The sequence below is a fragment of the Mesoplodon densirostris genome, chromosome 2, assembly GCF_025265405.1.
Source record: "Mesoplodon densirostris isolate mMesDen1 chromosome 2, mMesDen1 primary haplotype, whole genome shotgun sequence".
NCBI classification, from domain to species: Eukaryota; Metazoa; Chordata; class Mammalia; order Artiodactyla; family Ziphiidae; genus Mesoplodon; species Mesoplodon densirostris.
The window spans coordinates 126,523,620-126,532,834 of record NC_082662.1 but is presented as its reverse complement, the minus strand read 5'-3'; positions in this window follow the sequence as shown (position 1 = coordinate 126,532,834).

Below are 9,215 nucleotides of genomic sequence, written 5' to 3'. Positions count from 1 at the left end.
GGAGTGGGGGAACCAAACCTGCTTTTTCTGTTGGCATTCAGGGAAAACTCCAATTCACAAGGTGTAACCTCAGACCACCAGAAAAGCTCTAGGTGCCCTTGATCCAGAGAGCATCTAGTACATCTCCCAGAGAACATTTCAGGGGTTCTGAAATCTTCACCTGGTGGTGTCAACCCAGACCCAGTTGGATGTAGATGTGAGAGCCAACGATTTCCCCTGAAGGTGTGTGTAATGCATTGCTGCTCTTCAATAAGCTGTGTCATGACCAAGCAGACAAAGACACATGCCTCAAAGTTAATATTCTGTTAAACAATTACCAGGACTCACTCATGGGGTTCCAGCAGATGTCTGAGGACTCCCAGGGGCAAAAGGCCCCAATCAAAAGGTATGGCAGTTGTTCAAATGCCACATCTGGTTACTGCAGCACCTTCTAGCCATGCAGATTGAAACTGCTTGGGTCAAACAGTTCTAGGAGTAGCATAGTGATCCTTAACTAGCAGGTGTCTTCCAAGCTCTTTGATCTTTTCTTTTTCAGGACAGAAAGAAACTAGGAATAATAAAAAAAATAACGATAACTACCTTTTACTGTGTTGCTTTGTGCCAGACACTGTATAAGTGCCTAGTATCCTACACCAACCCAATATTTCTTCACAGCAACTTATAAGGAAGTATTATTTTCATTTTGCAAATGAAAAAGCAGAGGCTCAGAGAGGTTAGGTAATTTGTCCAATTTCATATATATAACAAGTGGCAAAGATAGGAGTTGAGGTCTTCCCTGGTGGCGCAGTGGTTAAGAATCCGCCTGCCAATGCAGGGGACACGGGTTCGATCCCTGGTCCAGGAAGATCCCACATGCCGTGGAACAACTAAGTCTGTGCGCCACAACTACTGAGCCTGCGCTCTAGAGCTCGCGAACTACAACTACTGAAGCCCACGCGGCTACAGCCTGCGTGCCTAGAGCCTGTGCTCTGCAACAGAAGAAGCTGCCGCAATGAGAAGCCTGCGCACTGCAATGAAGAGTAGCCCCCGCTTGTCACAACTAGAGAAAGCCCGCACGCAGCAAGGGAGACCCAACGCAGCCATAAATAAATAAATAAATAAATAAACAAATAAATAATATTGGCTAACGTTGTATTAGGGTCCCTACATCCTAGATATCTTCTTTTTTTTAAATAATTCATTAATTTATTTACTTTTGGCTGTGTTGGGTCTTCATTGCTGCGTGCAGGCTCCTCATTGCAGTGGCTTCTCTTGTTGCGGAGCACGGGCTCTAGGCATATGGGCTTCAGTAGTTGTGGCTCACGGGCTTCAGTAATTGTGGCTCTCTGGCTTCAGTAGTTGTGGCTCGTGGGCTCCAGAGTGCAGGCTCAGCAGATGTGGCACATGGGCTTAGTTGCTCCGAAGCATGTGGGATCTTCCCAGACCAGGGATCGAACCCTTGTCCCCTGAATTGGCAGGCAGATTCTTAACCACTGCACTACCAGGGAAGCCCCCTAGATATCTTCTGAGAAAAAAAAAGATAGGATTTGAACTCAGGACTGACTGGAGTTAATACCCACGCTCATTCCACTCAGTACACAGCTTTATAATTACATGTAGAGGTACAATATGCTTGGTAAGGCAAGAAGTCTCTAGCAACACAGGCTTTTTTTGTTGTTGTTAGTAAGTAAAAAAACATGAAAGTACACAGCCTGCTGCCTGGCATACAGTAGGAACTCAGTCAATGTTTATCTTTTAAAAATCATTATCTTACATCCTGGAACATGTGCAGTGGAGTGGGATAGGCACACAATGGTCCTCTACAGGGCTTTAAATGGGTTCTAGGGATGACTATTATATATTTAAAAATAGCAACACTCACATGGTTCCATATTAAGTCAGTTGGCCAGATAAAAATAGTTTCTAAACATAGCAAGAGCAGAAATTCAATCTAAGATACCAGGTCATGGAAAGCAGTGACAGCAGTTGCAACAACAACAAGAAAAAGAAGAACATGTATAAACTGATTATGCATTTGTATAAACTTATCTATCCTCTGTTTCAGGTTTGGTACATCCTTTCTCTACAGCAGAAAATACATATATACATGCATATATCTACATGTGCAAATAAATAAACTAAGGTGATATATTCTTATTTATTTGTCTGCAATAGCATCAGTTACAAGCCTATTAATTTCGAGGCTTCAGTACTTAACACATACTAATATACATTTTCTTAAAATCTTTAGGTGGAGAAGAGAGGACAGTTAATGTTTCAAATGTTTGGGGGTGCAGATACACACATGGCTAGACTGGTAGATAACTAGAAAGGATGGGGGACAGAAGCTACGTTCATAACTATTCCCTCTGTGTTCAGTAGATTTACAATGGCAGACTTAGAAACTTGGGTTAACACCCTGTCATTCTGTCATTTGAAACCCTGGGAGCTGGTGTGCCAGATAAAAACTCTTGTCACTGTGCCCAGGACTCATTCCCCAGGACCACAGTGGCTTTCAGGAGAAGGGATGCAGCTTAGGGCCTCCTTTAGTGCCCTACTTTTAAAATCTTGTCTGGAGCACACAATTAGTTGCTGGGGTGCCCCAGCTGTAGGCATGATTATTTAGGGAAGAAACCATGAATGTGTGGTCCTTAAATCATATAATCTTATTCCATGAACATGAAGAAGAGAATGACAGATGGTCATTGTATTATAAGTTGAAGTAATGGCACATCACATCAAGCAAATCTTTGCATAAGAATACAAATATAAAAACAGATACATTTTAGGAATGCATTTTTTGAGTACAATACAAAGGATTGAAAAAAACTCACAGAAGGACTCACCATAAAATTGGTTTATAAATTTAGGAACATTAACCTTTCTCCTTTGGAAAATAGTTTGAAAGTTTTATTTGTAAAACATGATGCAGGGCTTCCCTGGTGGCACAGTGGTTGAGAGTCCGCCTGCCGATGCAGGCGACATGGGTTCGTGCCCCGGTCCGGGAAGATCCCACGTGCCGTGGAGCAGCTGGGCCCGTGAGCCATGGCCGCTGAGCCTGTGTGTCCGGAGCCTGTGCTCCACAATGGGAGAGGCCGCAACAGAGAGAGGCCCGTGTACCGAAAAAAAAAACAAAAAAAACCCAAAAGAAAACAAACAAAAAAACCATGATGCAAAATAGGAGAATTAGGGACAAAACCATAGGGGAGTAGCAATAGCACAGGTTTTAGCGTCAGACTAGCTAAGTTCATGTCTCAGTTTGGTCAAAAGACAAGGAATCTCACTTCTCTGGGCCACAGTTTTCTAAAACATCAAGTGGGAATAATCATAGCATATACCTCATAGGATCACTGTGAGTGTTAAAGTCATATATGCTAGCCGTGGGCCTAGCACCATAGGATTCTGAATATTAGCTATTGTCATTTACAAAAGTAACAGAGGCAATAGGTATTACTAAGTACCTGAAAAAAGTGGATTACTATAATCAAGGACTGATAGCTCCCAAGAGCTAAGGGAAAAAAAGACAGATTTTGCTTTCTGGCAAAGAAACAATAAACATTCATCAGTGAAGACTATCCAAACTTAATAAGAGGTTATTAAATATAACCTTTAAATACCTTTAAATACAGTACATTGCATGGAATAGCAGATATTTTCAACAGCAGCTTTGCACACCACAGAAATAATTATTCAAGTGAGGCACCTTCTGTCCACTCTCTAAAAGAGTACTATATTATAACTTATGGTTGGGAACTGAGACACAATCCAAGTTCTTTGCCTTCTGATTTACACCAGAAGGGCACGGAAAATCAGAAAAATGGACAGATGCAAGAATTTCAAATGACTGATATTTTAAGTGTATCTTTACCAGAACAGGATCACGGTTTATTCACAATTAACTTATTTCAATTTTTGGCTCAACAAGTATTTGTTTCAGGCATTGGGCAAAGATACATGGGTTACGGAGATGAATAAAATGCATTACTCTTTTTGGCCTTATACGTTCCATATGTGGATTAAAGAAAGAGTCACATGCTTTAGATACTTGAGGTGACAGAGGAAGCATTATACTGATATAAAAATGAGAGTCAAACGTCTCTTCTCCCCCCAAATAAAAAGCCAGTTCAGTTGGTGCCATGCAGAATGGAGTTGCCTACTGATAGAATCATGACAGCATTTTACTTGAGAAAGAGCTGTGAATTAACTCAAACACTAGGATAAGTTCATGGCTAATTTATCAAGTTACAAGCCATATAATGTGAGGAAATTGTTAGAGCCTGAAAAACTTTAAGATGGATTTAATTAGCCCTTCCCTTTATTCCCAAATTGGCCCTGTAGATTTTGTCTAGTTTCCAGAAATAGTGAAGGTATTTTGGGATTAGGTGTAATTGTGCTGCACTCCCTAACTTCTTGGCATTTCTCTAATAAAATACTTTTCTTATTGTATTGTCTTCCTCCTGTAAATTTTAAGTTTCATTAATTGAGCCAAATTATTTAGAGTATAGATTACAAAAAAGAGTTGTGGGACACAGCCCCACTTGAAACAATTTCTCAAATGGGTTAGTACATTAATTAATCCAGTGTTTCCCAAACCTTATTCAGTTACCCCGCCCCACCCTAGCCCTCCGCTGAGTGGCTTGTGGGATCTTAATTCTCTGGGCCTTTGGCAGTGAAAGTGCAGCAGAGTCCTAACCACTGGATTGCCAGGGAATTCCATGCTCTTTACTTCTGGTTTTTGTCATATCCCTGTTACTTCTATAATTAGATACTTAACATTTTCCTTAATTTGACATAAATTAACTAATTTAAAAAACCAAAAACCAAGCTCATCTTAAGCGATGACATTTTTGAAATCATGGGTCCAAGGTACTAGATTTTTTAATACACACTAAAATAAAAACAGAAGTAAAAAAAAAACCCCCAAAAACCACATACACACACACACACACACATATTTGAGCCACTTAAAATAGTCTTCTACTCACTTTGGGAACAAGGGATTACAAAATTCATGAAAGAATGGAAAAGGACTGTTTTAGCTTCTCTAATCCATCCCAGAATTTCACAGAGGTTAAGAGACACAGCCAAAGCTACTAACCAAGGGAAGTTAGGGGTAGAACCTCAGTCTATAGTTTAATGTTACAAGTTTAGTGCTTCCTTTATCATGTTTGGTTACAAACTGTGCCCCCAACTAGCTGAGTAGCTATTTAAATATGGGAATTCTTACCAAATAAAATAACTTTAGTCTGTGTGTAAATGGTGCCAAAGAAATTCTGTCAGTAGCCAGCAGGTCAATCTCCTTAAGATCACTAGAATACTTCTTTTCTTATTCACCAAAGCAGTAGCTGTTTTCAACTATTTAAATGTAATAAAAAAGAATATATTAATGCATGATTTTAATAGTAGGGAAAACTGTGTGTAGAGTGAGCTAAAAAGAGGTATATGGGAACTCTTACTTTTTGCTTAATTTTCCTGTAAACCTAAAACTGCTCTAAAAAATAAAGTCTATTTATAAAAACAAAGAATGGTATTGAGGCCAGTTGTTTAAAACTAGGATTATATCGAGCTGATATCTTTCTTATTCATTTTATTTTAATAGTGATATTTTGCTATGGGGTATAAAGAAGTATTCATTGCCAGGATAGCTCAAGACTAGACAGAGATGAGAGTACTACAGATTTGGACGGCATATAGGTGTATACACCCTGGATTGGATATAAAATTTGCTTTTCACATTATGAAGATAAGATAGTGATCCTATTCAACATGTTTGATCCCCAAATTCTGTTCGTGGTGTTACTAGGCAAGTGATACTTAATGGAAGAGATCATAATTCTCATCCTAAGACTTCAGAGCATAAGTGGTAAAAATGTTATACCCATTTTAAAGAAATGGAGGCATAGAAGTCTAATAAATCCACAGAAATTCCAGCAGTAGATATTCTTAAATAACATTAGAGCAAAAATAGAAATAAAATTCAAGATCCTTGTGCCTGGCTATCCCATTATGCTGTTCCTTCTTAAAGTGATTATTCTTTAAAAATAACTAATGTAAAGAAAGAACACAGTCTACTGGACACTCATATCACTCACATTTTAAAGAGAAGGCCATTAAAAAGAAGATACGTGGGTTTCCCTGGTGGCGCAGTGGTTGAGAGTCCGCCTGCCGATGCAGGGGACGCGGGTTCGTGCCCTGGTCCGGGAAGATCCCACATGCCGCCGAGCGGCTAGGCCCGTGAGCCATGGCCGCTGGGCCTGCGCGTCCGGAGCCTGTGATCCGCAACGGGAGAGGACGCAACAGGGAGAGGCCTGCATACCGGAAAAAAAAAAAAAAAAGAAGATATGCTTTAACCCTTATTTCTGTATAGGCATAGTTATTTAAGATCATCCAGGGAGGGTTTTGTGTTTGTGGACATCAATTTTAAAAGTATTTATTACATTCTTGGTTGTATATTTTTTTTCCACGAAAAACATCATCGTATGATTACAATATACATTCCTCTATGAGATGTAAGCCATAGTTAGTACTAAATTTCTAGTTAATATTCTACTTAGTTAAAGGTCTATGAATTCAAAGGCCTTGGGACCCACTCCAGGCACTGAAATAAAACAACCTAGTGAGGGACTTCCCTGGCAGTCCAGCAGTTAGGACTCCACGCTCCCAATACAGGGGCACAGGTTCAATCCCTGGTTGGGGAACTAAGATCCGCAAGCTGCACAGAGCAGCCTAAACAAACAAACACACAAAAACAACCTAGTAAATAGACTTAGTCAAATTAGTTAAATTTGCAACCACTTATCTCCTGGAGAAAAGACACCATTAGTTCAATCCAATGACACAGTTCTATGGTGTTCTGGATAACTAATAATTGATCACATACTGTAGATACAAACCATTGTTGGGTACGCTGAGACTATGGGAAGGGTATAGTACACACTATACATCATATGAAGGAGAAAGTAGCTTTGGTGGGTGGGTACTTGAGTTCTGTGGGCCAATAATTAGTAACCTTCGGGACCAAGAGATTGGATGACAAAAAACCCAAAAACCCAAACCCCCCAAATTACTAGTTTCTTTATTTTTTTTTGGCCTGGCCACAAGGCTTGCGGGATCTTACTTCCCTGACCAGGGATCAAACTTGTGCCCCGGCAGTGACAGCACCAAGTCCTAACCACTGGACCGCCAGGGAATTCCCAAAAGATTGTTAGTTTAACACTACCAGCTCTAAAAGTATCTCAGCAAAAGGAAGGCAGCTATCAGCTATCATGTTTGGGTACTTTCTGTTGTGCCTAACAGACCGTCCTGCACACAGGACATAAAATATTCATAACTATTTTCTGATAACTGAATGAAACTTCCTTCTCCAAGAATGGAGAGGGAGGCTAAAATGAACAAGGTCACGCCTCCCACCCAGGAGTTCGCAGCTGCATTTCTTTCACTACTTGATGAGTTAGAATTGTGAACATGTAGGAAGAAACAAGAGGGACCAGAGGACTAAGTAAGCCCTTCCCCAGTTAACTAGCTTTCCCTTGGCTTAGCCTCCCTGCCCCACTCCCTGTATGTAATTGACTTTCCCTTCCCCTCCAAGCCTTCCTAAAAATAACTTCCTAACCTCTCTTTCCTGTCACCGCTCTTCACTCCCAATCTCACACCTTCCCTTACCTTCTTGAAAATACAGCTGACTTGAAAAAGAAAAAAAAAGTACAAAGAAAAACCCAGTAAAACCTGTGAAGATTTAAAAATCTTTTTATGTTTGTATTGCTTTGCTTAGTGGTATTCTCTCTTGGGGAAGGGGTTGCAGATTTCTGTTCTAGGGCAGTTACTAGATAATGTGGAACTTTTTCAAGGAGTTAGCCTCCAGTGCAGGAGAGTGGGCAGTCTCAACTGATTGCTATTCACAGGCATTTTATTAAGGGTAAGTGGCCATAATCACAGGCCAGGCCTACAAAGTCAAGATGAGGCACAGCACTGATCATTTTCTGCTCAATTCTAAACCTGCAAACAGTATTGGAATTATCTATAATACAAAATAATAGTATGAATTTACTTCTCAGTATCTGAAATTTAAAAATCCACATGTCTCTCAAAGACAAATATCATATGATATCACTCATACGTGGAATCTAATTTAAAAAATGATACAAGGGGCTTCCCTGGTAGCGCAGTGGTTGAGAGTCCACCTGCCGATGCAGGGGACACAGGTTTGTGCCCCAGTCCGGGAAGATCCCACACGCCGCGGAGCGGCTGGGCCCGTGAGCCATGGCCGCTGAGCCTGCACGTCCGGAGCCTGTGCTCCACAACGCGAGAGGCCACAACAGTGAGAGGCCCGCGTACAGCAGAAAAAAAAAAAAAAAAAAAATTCTGGGAAGGAAAATTAATTTCAGTAGTGGCAGTATTGGAATGGCAGAGTGAAGGAAGAGCCAGGCACAGGCTCTTACCATCTCAGAGAGAGTCAAGAGCTTTATGAATCAGGAACCATGTCTGTAAAATTTTTTAAGTTTCCAGGATGTTTATAACATCCGCATTTGTTTATTTTATTATCCTATCTCTTTCCCCATAGGCCAGTAGTGAAACCCTTAAGATTAAAAAAAAAAATGTCTACATGGTCATACCAAGGGTAGCAGGGAAGGTGGAGCTAGAGAGATTGGGATGCTCCGGCCCCCTCACAGACCCCCTCTTCACCTCGTTGACTGGACAACGCCTCCTTCAAGAGGCAGGAAAGCAGTCGTGTCCCAGTGGTTTGTTATAAGGAGGAAATGGAACATCCAGACTAAGGTTCTGAGGAGGCATCTCAGGAAAGGCTTTGAAGCTCAGCAGAGAAAAGCCACCTTTCCTCTCAGAGAAGAAATTTTGGGATCTTAACTCTGGTTTTCTTCATCTTTAAAAGGGAACCATATCAGTGTCCTTCTTATAAGGTTACTGTGATGATGTAAAATGCTGGGCATCATTCCTAGAACATAGTAAATGCTCCAAATATTATCAGTATTGGCCCTAGAGTCAGCAGAGAGTCCCGAGGCCATAGTCTCAAGAAATTAAATCAGTCCAGAAGTCAACGGAGAAGCAGAGGTGGCCTCCATGTCCCACCTGGTCAATCATCTCCTTACCTCCGTGTAACCTCAGATGTGGAAACCAAGGTTACAGAGGAGAGGATAACATGTCCAAAGTCATATAGCTAATGAACAGTGGGCTGAGGTTCAATCCTGGGTCCATTTACCTCCTAAGGCTACGTGCTTAAT